The sequence below is a fragment of the Triticum urartu genome, chromosome 4A (genome assembly GCF_056163025.1).
Source record: "Triticum urartu cultivar PI428250 chromosome 4A, HENAU_Tu73, whole genome shotgun sequence".
Lineage (NCBI taxonomy): Eukaryota > Viridiplantae > Streptophyta > Magnoliopsida > Poales > Poaceae > Triticum > Triticum urartu.
The window spans coordinates 597,827,539-597,845,627 of record NC_141876.1 but is presented as its reverse complement, the minus strand read 5'-3'; the positions used below and the strand labels follow the sequence as shown (position 1 = coordinate 597,845,627).

Sequence of the window (18,089 nt, the reverse complement as noted above, 5' to 3'; positions counted from 1 at the left end):
CGTTACCGGCAAGTCTCTTTACTCGTTCTGTAATACATCATCTCGCAACTAACTCATTAATTGCAATGCTTGCAAGGCTTAGGTGATGTGCATTACCAAGAGGGCCCAGAGATACCTCTCCGACAATCGGAGTGACAAATCCTAATCTCGAAATACGCCAACCCAACAAGTACCTTCGGAGACACCTGTAGAGAACCTTTATAATCACCCAGTTATGTTGTGACGTTTGGTAGCACACAAAGTGTTCCTCCGGTAAACGGGAGTTGCATAATCTCATAGTCATAGGAACATGTATAAGTCATGAAGAAAGCAATAGCAACAAACTAAACGATCAAGTGCTAAGCTAACAGAATGGGTCAAGTCAATCACACCATTCTCCTAATGATGTAATCCCGTTAATCAAATGACAACTCATGTCTATGGTTAGGAAACATAACCATCTTTGATCAACGAGCTAGTCAAGTAGAGGCATACTAGTGACACTCTGTTTGTCTATGTATTCACACATGTATTATGTTTCCGGTTAATACAATTCTAGCATGAATAATAAACATTTATCATGATATAAGGAAATAAATAATAATTTTATTATTGCCTCTAGGGCATATTTCCTTCACAAATATGGTGAAGTGTCATCTAGTCGACATTCACATGACACCACTAAGGAATCACAACATACATACTATCAAAATATCGAACACATATCAAGTTCACATGATTACTTGCAACATGATTTCTCCCGTGACCTCAAGAACAAAAGTAACTACTCACAAATGATAAACATTCTCATGATCAGAGGAGTATTAAATAGCATATTGGATCTGAACATATAATCTCCCACCAAATAAACCATATAGTAATCTACTACAAGATGTAATCAACACTACTAGTCACCCACAAGCACCAATCTATAGTTCCGGTAACAAGATTGAACACAAGAGATGAACTAGGGTTTGAGATGAGATGGTGTTGTTGAAGATGTTGATGGAGATTGCCCTCCCCAAGATGGGAGAGTTGTTGGTGATGATGAGGATGATGATTTCTCCCTCCGGGAGGGAAGTTCCCCCGGCGGAATCGCTCCGCCGGAGGGCAAAAGTGCTCCTGCCCAAGTTCCGCCTCAAGGCGGCGACGCTTCATCCCAAAAGTCCTCTCCTGATTTTTTTTCTAGGTCAAAATGACCTATATACCAGAAGATGGGCACCGAAGGTGGGCCGAGGAGGCCACAACCCCCCCAGGGCGTGCTAGGGGGCCCTGGCGTGCCCAGGTGGGTTGTGCCCACCTGGTGGCCCCCCTCTGTTAGTTATTTGCTCAAGTAATTCTTATATATTCCATAAAAAATCTCTGTGAAGTTTCAGCTCATTTGGAGTTGTGCAGAATAGGTAGTCTGAGTAGCTTTTTCAGGTCCAGATTTCCAGATGCCGGAATTCTCCCTCTTGGTGTGTACCTTGTAAATTATGAGAGAAAAGGCATTAGAATTACTCCAAAAAGCATTATTATGGATAAAAAATTATAAATAACAGTAAGAAAACATGATGCAAAATGGACATATCAGAGCACGTTCCGCACCAGAGTGGTACGGTAATCCTATTCTGGAAGTCATGTTACTAGACCATGATGAACCTACGAACTATGAGGAAGCGATGATGAGCCCAGATTCCACAAAATAGCTTGAGGCCATGAAATCTGAGATCGGATCCATGTATGAGAACAAAGTATGGACTTTGGTTGACTTGCTCGATGATCGGCAAGCCAGAGAGAATAAATGGATCTTTAAGAAGAAGATTGACGCTGATGGTAATGTTACTGTCTACAAATCTTGACTTGTTGCGAAAGGTTTTCGACAAGTTCAAGGAGTTGACTACGATCAAACCTTGTCACCCATAGCGATGCTTAAGTCTGTCTAAATCATGTTAGCAATTGCCGCATTTTATGATTATGAAATCTGGCAAATGGACGTCAAAACTGCATTCCTTAATGGATTTCTTAAAGAAGAGTTGAATATGATGCAACCAGAAGGTTTTGTCGACCCTAAAGATGCTAACAAAGTGTGTAAGCTCCAGTGATCCATTTATGGACTGCTGCAAGCATCTCGGAGTTGGAATATACACTTTGATGAAGTGATCAAAGCATATGGTTTTTGATACGTCCATTTTGCATCATGCTTTTATATCGATATTTATTGCATTATGGATTGTTATTTCACTTTATGTCACAATACTTATGGCTATTCTCTCTTATTTTACAAGGTTTACATAAAGAGGGAGAATGCCGGCAGCTGGAATTCTGGGCTCGAAAAGGAGCAAATATTAGAGGCCTATTCTATGCAACTCCAAAAGTCCTGAAACTTCACGAGACATCTTAAAAGAAATAAAGAAAAATCCTCGCCAAAGATGAAGGCCAGGGGGCCCACACCCTTCTCACGAGGGTGGGGGGCGCCCCCCCCCCCTAGGGCGCGCCCCCCTACCTCGTGGGCCCCCTGGTGGCTCTCCGACGCCCATCTTCTCCTATATGAGGTCTTTCGATGAGAAAAAAATAAGGAGGAACTTTTCGGGACGAGACTCCGCCGCCACGAGGCGGAACCTTGGCGGATCCAATCTAGAGCTCTGGTAGAGCTGTTCTGCCGGGGAAACTTCCCTCCCGGAGGGGGAAATCATCACCATCGTCATCACCAACGCTCCTCTCATCGGGAGAGGGCAATCTCCATCAACATCTTCACCAGCACCATCTCATCTCCAAACCCTAGTTCATCTCTTGTATCCAATTCTTGTCTCAAAGTCCGGGATTGGTGCTAGTAGGTTGCTAGTAGTGTTGATTACTCCTTGTAGTTGATGCTAGTTGGTTTAATTGGTGGAAGATCATATGTTCAGATCCTATATGCATATTATTACCCCTCTGATTATGAACATGAATATGCTTTGTGAGTAATTACGTTCATTCCTGAGGACAAGGGAGAAGTCTTGCTATGAGTAGTCATGTGAATTTGGTATTCGTTTGATATTTTGATAAGATGTATGTTGTCTAGACTCTAGTGGTGTTATGTGAACGTCGACTACATAACACTTCACCATTATTTGGGCCTAGAGGAAGGCATTGGGAAGTAATAAGTAGATGATGGGTTGCTAGAGTGACAGAAGCTTAAACCCTAGTTTATGTGTTGCTTCGTAAGGGGCTGATTTGGATCCATATGTTTCATGCTATGGTTAGGTTTACCTTAATACTTTTGTTTTAGTGGCGGATGCTTGGAATAGAGGTTAATCATAAGTGGGATGCTTGTTCAAGTAAGAACAGCACCCAAGCACCGGTCCACCCACATATCAAATTATCAAAGTATCGAACGCGAATCAAATGAACGTGATGAAAACTAGCTTGACGATATTCCCATGTTTCCTCGGGAGCGCTTTTCCTATTATAAGAGTTTGTTCCGGCTTGTCCTTTGCTACAAAAAGGATTGGGCCACCTTGCTGCACTTTATTTACTTTTGTTACTTGTTGCTCGTTATAATTTATCCTATCACAAAACTATCTGTTACCACTTATTTCAGTACTTGCAGAGAATACCTTGCTGAAAACCGCTTATCATTTCCTTCTGCTCCTCGTTGGGTTCGACACTCTTACTTATCGAAAGGACTACGATAGATCCCCTATACTTGTGGGTCATCAGGACTCTTTTCTGGCGCCATTGCCGGGAGTGTAGCGCCTTTGGTAGGTGGAATTTGGTAAGGAAAAATTTATATAGTGTGCTGAAATTTACTGTCACTTGTTACTATGGAAAGTAATACTCTGAGGGGCTTGTTCGGGGTATCTTCACCCTGTCCAGTAGAGCAAAGAGTTTCTCCTCAACCTACTGAACCTATTGAAAATGAAACTCCTTTTGAATTTCCTGCGGCTATGATGGAAAAACTGCTAGCTAATCCTTTTACAGGAGATGGAACAAAGCATCCTGATGAGCACTTAATATATGTGGATGAAGTCTGTGGATTATTTAAGCTTGCAGGTATACCCGATGATGTTGCTAAGAAGAAGGTCTTCCCTTTATCTTTGAAGGGAGACGCATTGGTATGGTATAGGCAATGTGATGATATGAGATCATGGGACTATAAAATATTGAAGCTGGAATTTCATCAAAAGTATTACCCTATGCATCTTGTTCATCGTGATCGCAATTATATATATAATTTCTGGCCTCGCGAAGGAGAAAGCATTGCTCAAGCTTGGGGAGGCTTAAATCAATGTTATATTCATGCCCCAATCATGAGCTCCAGAGAGAAATAATTATGCAAAGTTTTTATGCTCGGCTTTCTGAAAACAATCGCAACATGCTCGATACTTCTTGTGCTGGCTCTTTTATGATGAAGACTATTGAATTCAGATGGAATTTATTGGATAGAATTAAATGCAACTCTAAAGATTGGGACCTCGACGAAGGTAAGGAGTCAGGTATGACACCTAAGTTTGATTGTGTTAAATCTTTTATGGATACCGATATTTTCCGTAAGTTTAGCACTAAATATGGACTTGACTCTGAGATAGTAGCTTCTTTCTGTGAATCTTTTGCTACTTATGTTGACCTCCCTAAGGAGAAGTGGTTTAAATATCATCCTCCCACAGAAGTAAAAGTAGCTGCACCTATTAAAGTTGAAGAAAAGACTGTCACTTATAATGATCCTATTGTTCCTACTTCTTATGTTGAGAAACCACCTTTCCCTGTTAGAGTAACGGATCATGCTAAAGCTTCAACTGTTGTTCGTAAAAGCAATATTAAAACTTATACACCTCCTGAGCAAGTTAAAATAGAACCTAATATTGCTATTGTTAAAGATCTCTTGTCTGATAATATTGATGGGCATGTTATTCAGTTCGAAGGTGAAACTGCTAGAATTGCTAAACCTTGTGATAAGGATAAACATAGACATGTGGTAGGCGTGCCTGTAATTTCTGTTAAAATAGGAGATCATTGTTATCATGTCTTATGTGATATGGGTGCTAGTGATAGTGTTATACCTCATAACTTATACAAAGAAATTAAGAATGAAATTGCACCTGTTGAATTAAAAGATATTGATGTTACTATTAAACTTGCTAATAGAGATACTATTGCACCAATTGGAATTGTTAGAGATGTTGAAGTCTTGTGTGGGAAAACTAAATATCCTGCTGATTTTCTTGTTTTTACTTCTCCGCAAGATAGCTTTTGTCCAATTATATTTGGCAGACCCTTCTTAAATACTGTCAATGCTACCATAGACTGCACTAAGAATATTGTTACTGTTGGTTTGGATGATATGGTTCATGTTTAATTTCTCTAAATTTAGTAAACAACATCGTGAGGAAGAATTGCCTAGTAAGGATGAAATTATTGGTCTTGCTTCTATTGCCGTACCTCCTAGTGATCCTTTAGAACACTGTTTGCTAGACCATGAAAATGATATGTTCATGAATGAAAGAAGGGAAATAGATGAAGTATTCTTTAAACAGGAACCTGTTCTGAAACACAATTTGCCTGTTGAAATCCTAGGGGATCCTCCTCCACCCAAGGGTGATCCCGTGTTTGAGCTTAAACCTTTGCCTGATAATCTTAAATATGCTTATCTTGATGAAAAGAAGATAGATCCTGTTATTATTAGTGCTAACCTTTCAGAGCATGAAGAAGAAAGATTATTGAAAACTCTGAAGAAGCATCGTGCTGCTATTGGATATACTCTTGATGATCTTAAGGGCATTAGCCCCACTTTATGTCAACATAAAATAAATTTGGAAGCAGATGCCAAACCAGTTCGTGATCCTCAACGACGTCTGAATCCTAAAATGAAAGAAGTGGTAAGAAAATAAATACTCAAGCTTCTGGAGGCAGGTATAATTTATCCCGTTGCTGATAGTGAGTGGGTAAGTCCTGTCCATTGTGTCCCTAAGAAGGGAGGTATTACTGTTGTTCCTAATGATAAAGATGAATTGATTCCACAAAGAATTATCACAGGTTATAGGATGGTAATTGATTTCCGTAAATTAAATAAAGCTACTAAGAAAGATCATTACCCCTTACCTTTTATTGATCAAATGCTAGAAAGATTATGCAAACACACACACTATTGCTTTCTAGATGGTTATTCTGGTTTCTCTCAAATACCTGTGTCGGCTAAAGATCAATCAAAGACTACTTTTACATGCCCTTTTGGTACTTTTGCTTATAGACGTATGCCTTTTGGTTTATGTAATGCACCTGCTACCTTTTAAAGATGCATGATGGCTATATTCTCTGACTTATGTGAAAAGATTTGTGAGGTTTTCATGGACGAATTTTCCGTCTATGGTTCCTCTTTTGATGATTGCTTGAGCAATCTTGATCGAGTTTTGCAGAGATGTGAAGAAACTAATCTTGTCTTGAATTGGGAAAAGTGCCACTTTATGGTTAATGAAGGTATTGTCTTGGGGCACAAAGTTTCTGAAAGAGGTATTGAATTTGATAAAGCCAAGGTTGATGCTATTGAAAAGATGCCATGTCCCAAGGACATCAAAGGTATAAGAAGTTTCCTTGGTCACGTCAGATTTTACAGGAGGTTCATTAAGGACTTCTCAAAAATTTCTCAGCCTTTGACTAATTTATTGCAAAAAGATATATCATTTGTCTTTGATGATGATTGTGTAGAAGCATTTGAAATACTTAAGAAAGCATTAGTCTCTGCACCTGTTGTTCAACCACCTGATTGGAATTTACCCTTTGAAATTATGTGTGATGCTAGTGATTATGTTGTAGGTGCTATTCTAGGGCAAAGAGTTGATAAGAAATTAAATGTTATTTATTATGCTAGTAAGACTCTAGACAATTCTCAAAGAAATTATGCTACTACTAAAAAAGAGCTTTTAGCAATTGTATTTGCTTGTGATAAGTTCAGATCTTATATTGTTGATTCTAAAGTAACTATTCAAACTGATCATGTTGCTATTAAATATCTTATGGAAAAGAAAGATGCTAAACCTAGACTTATTAGATGGGTTCTCTTGCTACAAGAATTTGATTTGAATATTGTTGATAGAAAGGGAGCTGAGAACCCCGTTGCAGACAACTTATCTAGGTTAGAAAATATTCTTGATGACCCACTACCTATTAATGATGACTTTCCTGATGAATAATTAAATGTTATAAGTACTTCTCGTAGTACTCCATGGTATGCTGATTATGCTAATTATATTGTTGCTAAGTTTATACCACCTAGTTTCACATACCAGCAAAAGAAAAAGTTTTTCTATGACTTGAGACATTACTTTTGGGATGACCCACATCTTTATAAAGAAGGAGTAGATGGTGTTATTAGGCATTGTGTACCTGAGCATGAACAGGAACAGATCCTACGCAAGTGTCATTCCGAGTCTTATGGAGGACACCACGCTGGAGATAGAACTGCACATAAGGTATTGCAATCTGGTTTTTATTGGCCTGCTCTTTTCAAGGATGCCCGTAAGTTTGTCTTGTCTTGTGATGAATGTCAAAGAATTGGTAATATTAGTAGACGTCAAGAAATGCCTATGAATTATTCACTTGTTATTGAACCGTTTGATGTTTGGGGCTTTGATTATATGGGACCTTTCCCTGCCTCTAATGGATACACACATATTTTAGTTGTTGTTGATTACGTTACTAAGTGGGTAGAAGCTATTCCAACTAGTAGTGCTGATCATAACACTTCTATTAAAATGCTTAAGGAAGTTATTTTTCTGAGGTTTGGAGTCCCTAGATATTTAATGACTGATGGTGGTTCACACTTTATTCATGGTGCCTTCCGTAAAATGCTTGCTAAATATGATGTTAATCATAGAATTGCATCCCCTTATCACCCACAGTCTAGTGGTCAAGTAGAGTTGAGCAACAGAGAGCTCAAATTAATTTTGCAAAAGACTATTAATAGGTCTAGAAAGAATTGGTCTAAGAAACTTGATGATGCATTATGGGCCTATAGAACTGCATATAAAAATCCTATGGGTATGTCTCCGTATAAAATGGTTTATGGAAAAGCATGTCACTTACCTCTAGAACTAGAACACAAGGCATATTGGGCTATTAAAGAACTCAACTATGATTTTAAACTTGCCGGTGAGAAGAGGTTATTTGATATTAGCTCACTTGATGAATGGCGAACCCAAGCTTATGAAAATGCCAAGTTGTTTAAAGAAAAAGTTAAAAGATGGCATGACAAAAGGATACAAAAGTGTGAGTTTAACGTAGGTGATTATGTATTGCTATACAACTCTCGTTTAAGATTTTTTGCAGGAAAACTTCTCTCTAAATGGGAAGGCCCCTACGTCATCGAAGAGGTCTACCGTTCCGGTGCCATAAAAATCAACAACTTCGAGGGCACAAATCCGAAGGTGGTAAATGGTCAAAGATTTAAACATTATATCTCAGGTAATCCCATAAATGTTGAAACCAATATTATTGAAACCGTAACCCCGGAGGAATACATAAGGGACACTTTCCGGAATGTTTCAGACTCCGAAAAGGAATAGGTATGTGGTACGGTAAGTAAACCAACTCCAAAACAATTTTTAAGGCAATATTTCTCCGTTTTGGAATATTTAGAAAAATAGAAAAATAAGTAGCAGTCCGGGAAGGACACGAGGGTGGTGGGCGCGCCCTACCCCCTGTGCACGCCCCCCTACCTCGTGAGCGCCTCGTGTGCCTTCCGGACTCTGTTTTCTTGCACGTTACGTATTTTGGTCGGTAAAAATTCATTATATATTCTCCCGAAGATTTTGACTCCCGTATCACGCAAACCTCCTATGTTCTTGTTTCGAGCTGTTTTCTGTCAGGGTTTTCCAGACTAGGCATCATGTCGGCCCCCTCCTCCAACAATGGTGACAACGATGTTTGGCTAATGAATATAGATCTGAAGAGGGAAGAACCCACGAGGATCAACAAGGATGAAAGGATCAAGAAGGCCACGGAGGATCAAGCTCCGGCAGCAAAAGACATCCTTCAACTTTATCATAACCTTCTTACCCCAACTGAGATCGAAGCTTTCAAGATGATTGAGTTAGCTCGTATACAAAACAAATCTCACACAAGAAAATATTTTGTTGAAGGAGCATATTGTCATACTCAAGGGCATTATTCGCAAGCTGGAGGACCTCTTACGCTCGATGTGTGATTATCCGTCACCACCACCTTCTTCACCGACAAAGGAGATATAATCACATGGGTATGGGCACTCCCCTTGGCAACTACCAAGCTTGGGGGAGGTGCCCCGGTATCGTCTCACAATCACAACTCCTATCTTTATCGTTTTTCTTAGTTCGATCCTATTAGTAGTATCTTGATCTAGTAGAATAAAGTTTATGGCATGATCTAGTTTTGAGTTTTGCTTTATGATCTCTCTATGTAATCGAGTCCGTGAGTTATATATAATAAGATTAGTGTTGAGTCAAGGGCTTGATTATTTTGCCATGATCTTGGGTGAATAAAAGAAAAGAGAAAAAGAATAAAAAGAAACAAAAAGTTCATATTGATCTTATTGAGAGTAATGACTTCACATAGAAAGAGTATGATGATTAAAAGTTGTTGGGAATTGGCAGACATAGCTTTGGTCATTGTTGCAATTAATAGGAAGTAATAAGGAAAGAGAGGTTTTCACATATAGATATATTATCATTGACATCTTTTATGATTGGGAGCACTCATTAAAATATGACATGCTAAAGAGTTGATGTTGGACAAGGAAGACAACGTAATGAGTTATGTCTTTCTTATATCTGAGATAAAGTATGTTGTCATGGTTCCTCTAACTTGTTGAGCTTGCCTTTCCCCCTCATGCTAGCCAAATTCTCAGCACCAAGTAGAAATACTAATAGTGCTTCCAAATATCCTTAAACCAGTTTTGCCATGAGAGTCCACCATATCTACCTATGGATTGAGTAAGATCCTTCAAGTAAGTTGTCATCGGTGCAAAGCAATAAAAAATTGCTCTAAATATGTATGATTGATTGGTGTGGGAGAAATAAGCTTTATACGATCTTGCGATGTGGAAGTAATAGAAGCGACGGACTGCATAATAAAGGTTCATATCACAAGGGGCAATATAAAGTGACGTTCTTTCGCATTGAGATTTTATATATCCAACCATAAAAGCGCATGGCAACCTCTGCTTCCCTCTGTGAAGGGCCTATCCTTTATTATTATCTTCTACCTTATGCAAGAGTCATGGTGATCTTCACCTTTCCTTTTTCATTTTATCCTTTGGCAAGCTCAGCATGTTGGAAAGAACATGATATATATATATATATATCTACTTGGATGTAGGGGCGCATGAACCATTATTGTTGACATTACCCTTAAGGTAAAAAGTTGTGGGGCAAAACTATAAGCCCCTATCTTTCTCTGTGTCCGATTAAAACTCCGTAACCACAAGTATTGGGTCAGTGTTAGCAATTATGGAGGACTAAATGATAGTTGAGTATGTGGACTTGCTTTTTAGCTCTGAAATAGACTCTTTCCGATGTTATGATAAATTGCAATTGCTTCAATGACTGAGATTATAGTTTGTTGGAGCCCAATAAAGTTTATGATTTATACGTTTGCATTGTGAATAGATCATCACTTGAACATAAGTAATCATATGACAAAATCTATATATGTTGCTATTATAAGAGTAATCATGATGCCTTCATGTCCGTATTTTATTTTTATCGACGCCTCTACCTCTAAACATGAGGACATATTTATTGTTATCGGCTTTTTGCTTGAGGACAAGCGAGGTCTAAGCTTGGGGGAGTTGATACGTCCATTTTGCATCATGCTATTATATCGATATTTATTGCATTATGGACTGTTATTTCACTTTATGTCACAATTCTTATGGCTATTCTCTCTTATTTTACAAGGTTTACATAAAGAGGCAGAATGCCGGCAGCTGGAATTCTGGGCTGGAAAAGGAGCAAATATTAGAGGCATATTCTGCGCAACTCCAAAAGTCCTGAAACTTCACGGGACATCTTAAAAGAAATAAAGAAAAATCCTCGCCAAAGATGAAGGCCAAGGGGCCCACACCCTTCTCACGAGGGTGGGGGCGCCCCCCCCCCCCTAGGGCGCGCCCCCCTACCTCGCAGGCCCCCTGGTGGCTCTCCGATGCCCATCTTCTCCTATATGAGGTCTTTCGATGAGAAAACAATAAGGAGGAACTTTTCGGGACGAGACTCCGCCGCCACGAGGCGGAACCTTGGCGGATCCAATCTAGAGCTCCTGCAGAGCTGTTTTGTCGGGGAAACTTCCCTCCGGGAGGGGGAAATCATCACCATCGTCATCACCAACGCTCCTCTCATCGGGAGAGGGCAATCTCCATCAACATCTTCACCAGCACCATCTCATCTCCAAACCCTAGTTCATCTGTTGTATCCAATTCTTGTCTCAAAGTCCGGGATTGGTGCTAGTAGGTTGCTAGTAGTGTTGATTACTCCTTGTAGTTGATGCTAGTTGGTTTAATTGGTGGAAGATCATATGTTCAGATCCTATATGCATATTATTACCCCACTGATTATGAACATGAATATGCTTTGTGAGTAATTACGTTCGTTCCTGAGGACAAGGGAGAAGTCTTGCTATGAGTAGTCATGTGAATTTGGTATTCGTTTGATATTTTGATAAGATGTATGTTGTCTAGCCTCTAGTGGTGTTATGTGAACGTTGACTACATAACACTTCACCATTATTTGGGCCTAGAGGAAGGCATTGGGAAGTAATAAGTAGATGATGGGTTGCTAGAGTGACAGAAGCTTAAACCCTAGTTTATGCGTTGCTTCGTAAGGGGCTGATTTGGATCCATATGTTTCATGCTATGGTTAGGTTTACCTTAATACTTTTGTTGTAGTTGCGGATGCTTGCAATAGAGGTTAATCATAAGTGGTATGCTTGTTCAAGTAAGAACAGCACCCAAGCACCGGTCCACCCACATATCAAATTATCAAAGTATCGAACGCGAATCATATGAACGTGATGAAAACTAGCTTGACGATATTCCCATGTGTCCTCGGGAGCGCTTTTCCTATTATAAGAGTTTGTTTCGGCTTGTCCTTTGCTACAAAAAGGATTGGGCCACCTTGCTGCACTTTATTTACTTTTGTTACTTGTTGCTTGTTACAATTTATCCTATCACAAAACTATCTGTTACCACTTATTTCAGTACTTGTAGAGAATACCTTGCTGAAAACCGCTTATCATTTCCTTCTGCTCCTCGTTGGGTTCGACACTCTTACTTATCGAAAGGACTACGATAGATCCCCTATACTTGTGGGTCATCAGTTTTATACAGACTTTTGGAGAAGCCTGTATTTACAAGAAAGTGAGTGGGAGCTCTGTAGCATTTCTGATATTATATGTGGATGACATATTGTTGATTGGAAATGATATAGAATTTTTGGATAGCATAAAACGATACTTCAATAAGAGTTTTTCAATGAAAGACCTCGGTGAAGCTGCTTATATATTGGGCATCAAGATCTATAGAGATAGATCAAGACGCTTAATTGTACTTTCACAAAGCACATACCTTGATAAAGTTTTGAAGAAGTTCAAAATGGATCAGTCAAAGAAAGGGTTCTTGCCTATGTTACAAGGTGTGAAGTTGAGTCAGACTCAACGCCTGACCACTGCAGAAGGTAGAGAGAAAATGAATGTCATTCTCTATGCCTCAGCCATAGGTTCTATCATGTATGCAATGTTGTCTACCAGACCTGATGTGTGCCTTGCTATAAGTCTAGCAGGGAGGTACCAAAGTAATCCAGGAGTGGATCACTCGACAGCGGTCAAGAATATCCTGAAGTACCTGAAAAGGACTAAGGATATGTTTCTCATTTATGGAGGTGACAAAGAGCTCATCGTAAATGGTTACGTCGATGCTAGCTTTGACACTGATCCGGATGACTCTAAGTCACAAAATGGATACATATTTATATTGAATGGTGGAGCTATCAGTTGGTGCAATTCCAAGCAAAGCGTCGTGGCAGGATCTACGTGTGAAGCGGAGTACATAGCTGCTTCAGAAGCAGCGAATGAAGGAGTCTGGATGAATGAGTTCATATCCGATCTAGCTGTAACACCTAGTGCATCGGGTCCAATGAAAATCATTTGTGACAATACTAGAGAAATTGCCTTGGCGAAGGAATCCAGATTTCACAAGAGAACCAAACACATCAAGAGACGCTTCAACTCCATCCGTGATCAAGTCAAGGAGGGAGACATAGAGATTTGCAAAATACATACGAATCTGAATGCGGCAAACCCGTTGACTAAACCTCTTCCACGAGCAAAACATGATCAGCACCAAGACTCCATGGGTTTTAGAATCATTACAATGTAATCTAGATTATTGACTCTAGTGCAAGTGGGAGACTGAAGGAAATATGCCCTATAGGCAATATTAAAGTTTTTATTTATATTTCTTTATATCATGATAAATGTTTATTATTCATGCTAGAATTGTATTAACAGGAGATTTGATACATGTGTGAATACATAGACAAAACACAGTGTCCCTAGTAAGCCTCTACTAGACTAGCTTGTTAATCAAAGATGGTTAAGTTTCCTAACCATGGACATGTTTTGTCATTTGATGAACGGGGTCACATCATTAGGAGAATTATGTGATGGAAAAGACCCGTCCATTAGCTTAGCATAATGATCGTCAAGTTTTATTGCTATTGCTTTCTTCATGACTTATACATATTCCTTTGACTATGAGATTATGCAACTCCCGGATACCGGAGGAATACCTTGTGTGCTATCAAATATCACAACGTAACTAGATGATTATAAAGATGCTCTACAGGTATCTCCGAAGGTGTTTGTTGAGTTGGCATAGATCGAGATTAGGATTTGTCACTCCAAGTATCGGAGAGGTATCTCTGGGCCCTCTCGGTGATGAACATCATGATAAGCATTGCAAGCAATGTGACTAAAGAGTTAGTTGTGGGATTATGCATTACGGAACAAGTAAAGAGACTTGTCGGTAACGAGATTGAACTAGGTATGAAGATACCGACGATCAAATCTCGGGAAAGTAACATATCGATGACAAAGGGAATGACGTATGTTGTCATTACGGTTTGACCGATAAAGATCTTTGTAGAATATGTAGGAACCAACATGAGCATCCAGGTTCCACTATTGGTTATTGACCGGAGAGGTGTCTCGGTCATGTCTACGTAGTTCTCGAACCCGTAGGGTCCGCACGCTTAACGTTCGATGACGATTTGTATTATATGAGTTATGTGATTTGGTTAATCGAATGTTGTTCAAAGTCCCAGATGAGATCACGTACATGACGAGGAGTCTCGAAATGGTCGAGAGGTAAAGATTGATATATTGGATGATATTATTCAGACACCGGAAGTGTTTCAGATTGTATCGGGTACAATATATCGGAGTACCGGGAGGTTACCGGAACCCCCGGGGGGAAGATATAGGCCATATGGGCCATAGGAGGGAGGAAAGCCAGCCCACAAGGGGTGCCCCCCATGGAAGGAGTCCGAATTGGACTAGGGGAGGGGGTGGCGCCCCCCTTTCCTTCTCCTCCTCTCTCTCCTTCCCCCTTTCCCCTTTTGGTAAAAGGAAAGGGGTCCGAATCCTACTAGGAGCCCAAGTAGGACTCCCCTACTTGGGGTGCGCCTAGGACCGGCCTCCTCCCCTCTCCCTCCTTTATATACGGGGGTGGGGGCGCCTCTTACACACATCAATTGTTCCAAGCTGTGTGCGGCGCCCCTCCATAGTTTATGCTCCAGTCATATTCACGTAGTGCTTAGGCGAAGCCCTGCGCGGATCACTTCACCATCACCGTCACCACGCCATCATGCTGACGGAACTCTCTCTCGGCACTTTGCTAGATCAAGAGTTCGAGGGACGTCATCGAGCTGAACGTGTGCAGAACTCGGAGGTGTCGTACATTCGGTGCTTGATCGGTTGGATCGAGAAGACGTTCGAATACATCAACCGCGTTAAGCTAACGCTTCCGCTTTGGGTCTACGAGGGTACGTGGACACACTCTCCCCCTCTCGTTGCTATGCATCTCCTAGATAATTCTTGCATGAGCATAGGAAATTTTTTGAAACTGCATGCTACGTTCCCAAATAGTCCATGGAGCCTTCTTTCTTGCACTTGCGTGTGCTGCTATTCCTACAGAAAGGCCCTTTAGTTTCCTTTCTCTATCAGAGAGGTCCTCAATACTGCCTTTTTAAATTTAGATCCACATGCTTTCTCTTCTTTGTTATTGCAGATACAACCTTTCTGTAGTAACTTTTTTGCTTTTTAATCTATTATCACACGTTTCTGGATTAGTCTTCCGTTTCGGTCCTCCTACATGTAGTGTATTCCTTCAATTCTTTATTCCCTCTGTTCCTTACCCTTAAATGTGATTCGGTCATAACGCAAAAAAGCATGTTTCGTTAGTCTAATTTCATTATGTTACCACCTAACAAACTCATCTCAGACTTGTGAGAAAACTCTCTCGGACACTAGTGATGGATTCTGGTACACCCGAAAGAATCTCTTCTTCAAACCTTTCTATCTTTAGTTTACAATAATTAGTTGTCGATGAATTATGTAGGTCACAACTGGTGAAATCTCAATCTTCATGTAGAAAAGTATATATGTTGCATGCCATTTTATATATCTAGTCACACCAAAGACACGGTAAGCTAGCTTAGCATGAACCTTTTGGCACTATGGTCTTTGCAATATGTACTTGTGGCAACAAGTTGATTGTCTAATCTCCTTCACGCACAAGTTTGCTTTTTAAAAAGGTTTGTCGATTTGCATAATCCACCTTTCATAAATTGTGAACAACCAAAAGGATTTGTTTATCCCTCGTTTCCTAAACGTGCATGTGCCCTCCCCCCACATCCGGCAACAACCATAGTATTCTTTTTAGTGTCCAAGCATCATTCGTTATTCCCTAACGAAAAAACAGGAAGGCCTGTTATGCTCTTCCATTAATTTGGGCCACATCAAGAGAGATCCGGCTTGCAACTGGCGGCCCGCCGCTCGCCCAATGACGTCTAGGTTTGGTTGGACAGCGTCGTGGGCGAAACAGACGCTCATTTGTTTAGTCCCATATCGGCCAGCTGGGAGAGTCAGACTGGTTTATAAGGCAGAGCGCGACAGCTAGCCTCGTCCCTTCGGGGACATCCGAGAAAATTGGAACGATACAGAGAAGATTAGCATGGCCCCTGTGCAAGGATGACATGCACAAATCGAGAAATGGTCCAAATTTTTTTTAGATTTTCCGCGCAAGTCCCTAGAGCCTTCTTTCTTGCACTTGTGTGTGCTGCTTTTCCTACAGAAAGGCCCTTTACTTTCCATTCTCTATCAGAGAGGTCCTCAATACTACCTTTTTAAATTTAGATCAACACGCTTTCTCATCTTTGTTATTGCAGATACAACCTTTTTCGTAACTTTCTAGCTTTTTAATCTATTATCACGCGTTTATGGATTAGTATTCCGTTTCAGTCCTCCTACATGTAGTGTATTCCTTCAATTTTTTATTGTCTTTGTTCCTTACCCTTAACTGTGATTCAGTCATAATGCAAAAAAAACATGTTTCATTAGTCTATTTTAATTATGTTACCACCTAACAAACTCATCTAGGACTTGTGAGAAAACTCTCTCGGACACTAATGCTAGATTCTGGTACACCCAAAAGAATCTCTTCTTCAAACCTTTCTATCTTTAGCATACAATAACTAGTGGTCGATGAATTACGCAGGTCACAACTAGTGAAATCTCAATCTTCATGTGGAAAAGTATATATGTTGCATACCATTTTATATATCTAGTCACACCAAAGACACGGTAAGCTAGCTTAGCATGAACCTTTTGGCACTATGGTCTTTGCAATATGTACTTGTGGCAACAAGTTGATCGCCTAATCTCCTTCACACACAGGTTTGCTTTTTAAAAAAGTTTGTCGATTTGCATAATCCATCTTTAATAAATTGTGAACAACCAAAAGGATTTGTTGATCCCTCGTTTCCTAAACGTGCATGTGCCCTCCCCCCACATGCGGCAACAACTATAATATTCTTTTTAGTGTCCAAGCATCGTTCATTATTCCCTAACGAAATAATACGAGGGCATGTTATGCTCTTTCATTAATTTGGGCCACATCAAGAGAGATCCGACTTGCAACTGGCGGCCCACCGCACGCCCGATGGCGTCTAGGTTTGGCTGGATAGCGCCATGGGCAAAACAAACGCTTGTTCGTTTAATCCCACATCGACCAGTCAGGGAGAGTCGGACTGGTTTATAAGGTAGAGCGTGGCAGCTAGCATAGTCCCTTCGGGGACATCCGATAAAATTGGAAAGATACAGAGAAGAATAGCATGGCCCTTGCGCAAGGATGACACGCACAAATCGAGAAATGGTCCAATTTTTTTAAGATTTTCCACGCAAGTCCCTGGAGCCTTCTTTCTCTGCACTTGCGTGTGCTGCTATTCATATAGAAAGGCCCTTTAGTTTCCTTTCTCTATCAAAGAGGTCCTCAATACTGCCTTTTTAAATTTAGATCCACACGCTTTCTCTTCTTTGTTATTGCAGATACAACCTTTCTATAGTAACTTTTTAGCTTTTTAATCTACTAGCAAAAATGCCCGTGCGTTGCAACGGGAGAAAAATAATATATATAAGTGGGTCAATGTGTCCCATCTACTCTAGCATTTGCCTACTGCAACGCCATTGTGTGCACCATTAGGGAGTCTAGTAAATATTTGTCCTATTTTCTATTATTTGTAGTCAAAATTGTCATAACAAACATCAACCACTTTCGATAATAATTGTGGTCATGGCTGTCTTTCTGTTCCACCTTAGGGTATTTTTGATCCAAAATCTTTTCATTGAAAATTCGAGGGTTGAATCCATATGATTTTTTTCTAGGCGCTTTATTGTATGAGTGAATTAATGCTATAGAAAAAATTCGACAAATTCTTTTGCACTACATTCCTTAGTAAATTTCATTCCACACTAACCTCTTGGCATTCTAATTAAAGTAGCTCGCTCACAAATTTAACCCAAAATCAAATGAGCAAATGCCACATCTGAACCCAAGGAATAAAATTCTA

At 40.1% G+C, this 18,089-nt stretch overlaps 2 non-coding genes across 2 annotated transcripts; both read left to right on the top strand.

Annotated features, from left to right (window-relative positions):
- Window positions 1–16,145: 16,145 nt before the first annotated feature.
- Window positions 16,146–16,248, top strand: LOC125555039 (U6 spliceosomal RNA). The gene has a single exon (XR_007304496.2). It is a non-coding gene; the product is annotated as a U6 spliceosomal RNA (small nuclear RNA).
- Window positions 16,249–17,304: 1,056 nt separating this feature from the next.
- On the top strand, window positions 17,305–17,407 carry LOC125555038 (U6 spliceosomal RNA). Its single transcript, XR_007304495.1, has one exon. It is a non-coding gene; the product is annotated as a U6 spliceosomal RNA (small nuclear RNA).
- The last annotated feature ends 682 nt before the right edge of the window (window positions 17,408–18,089 follow it).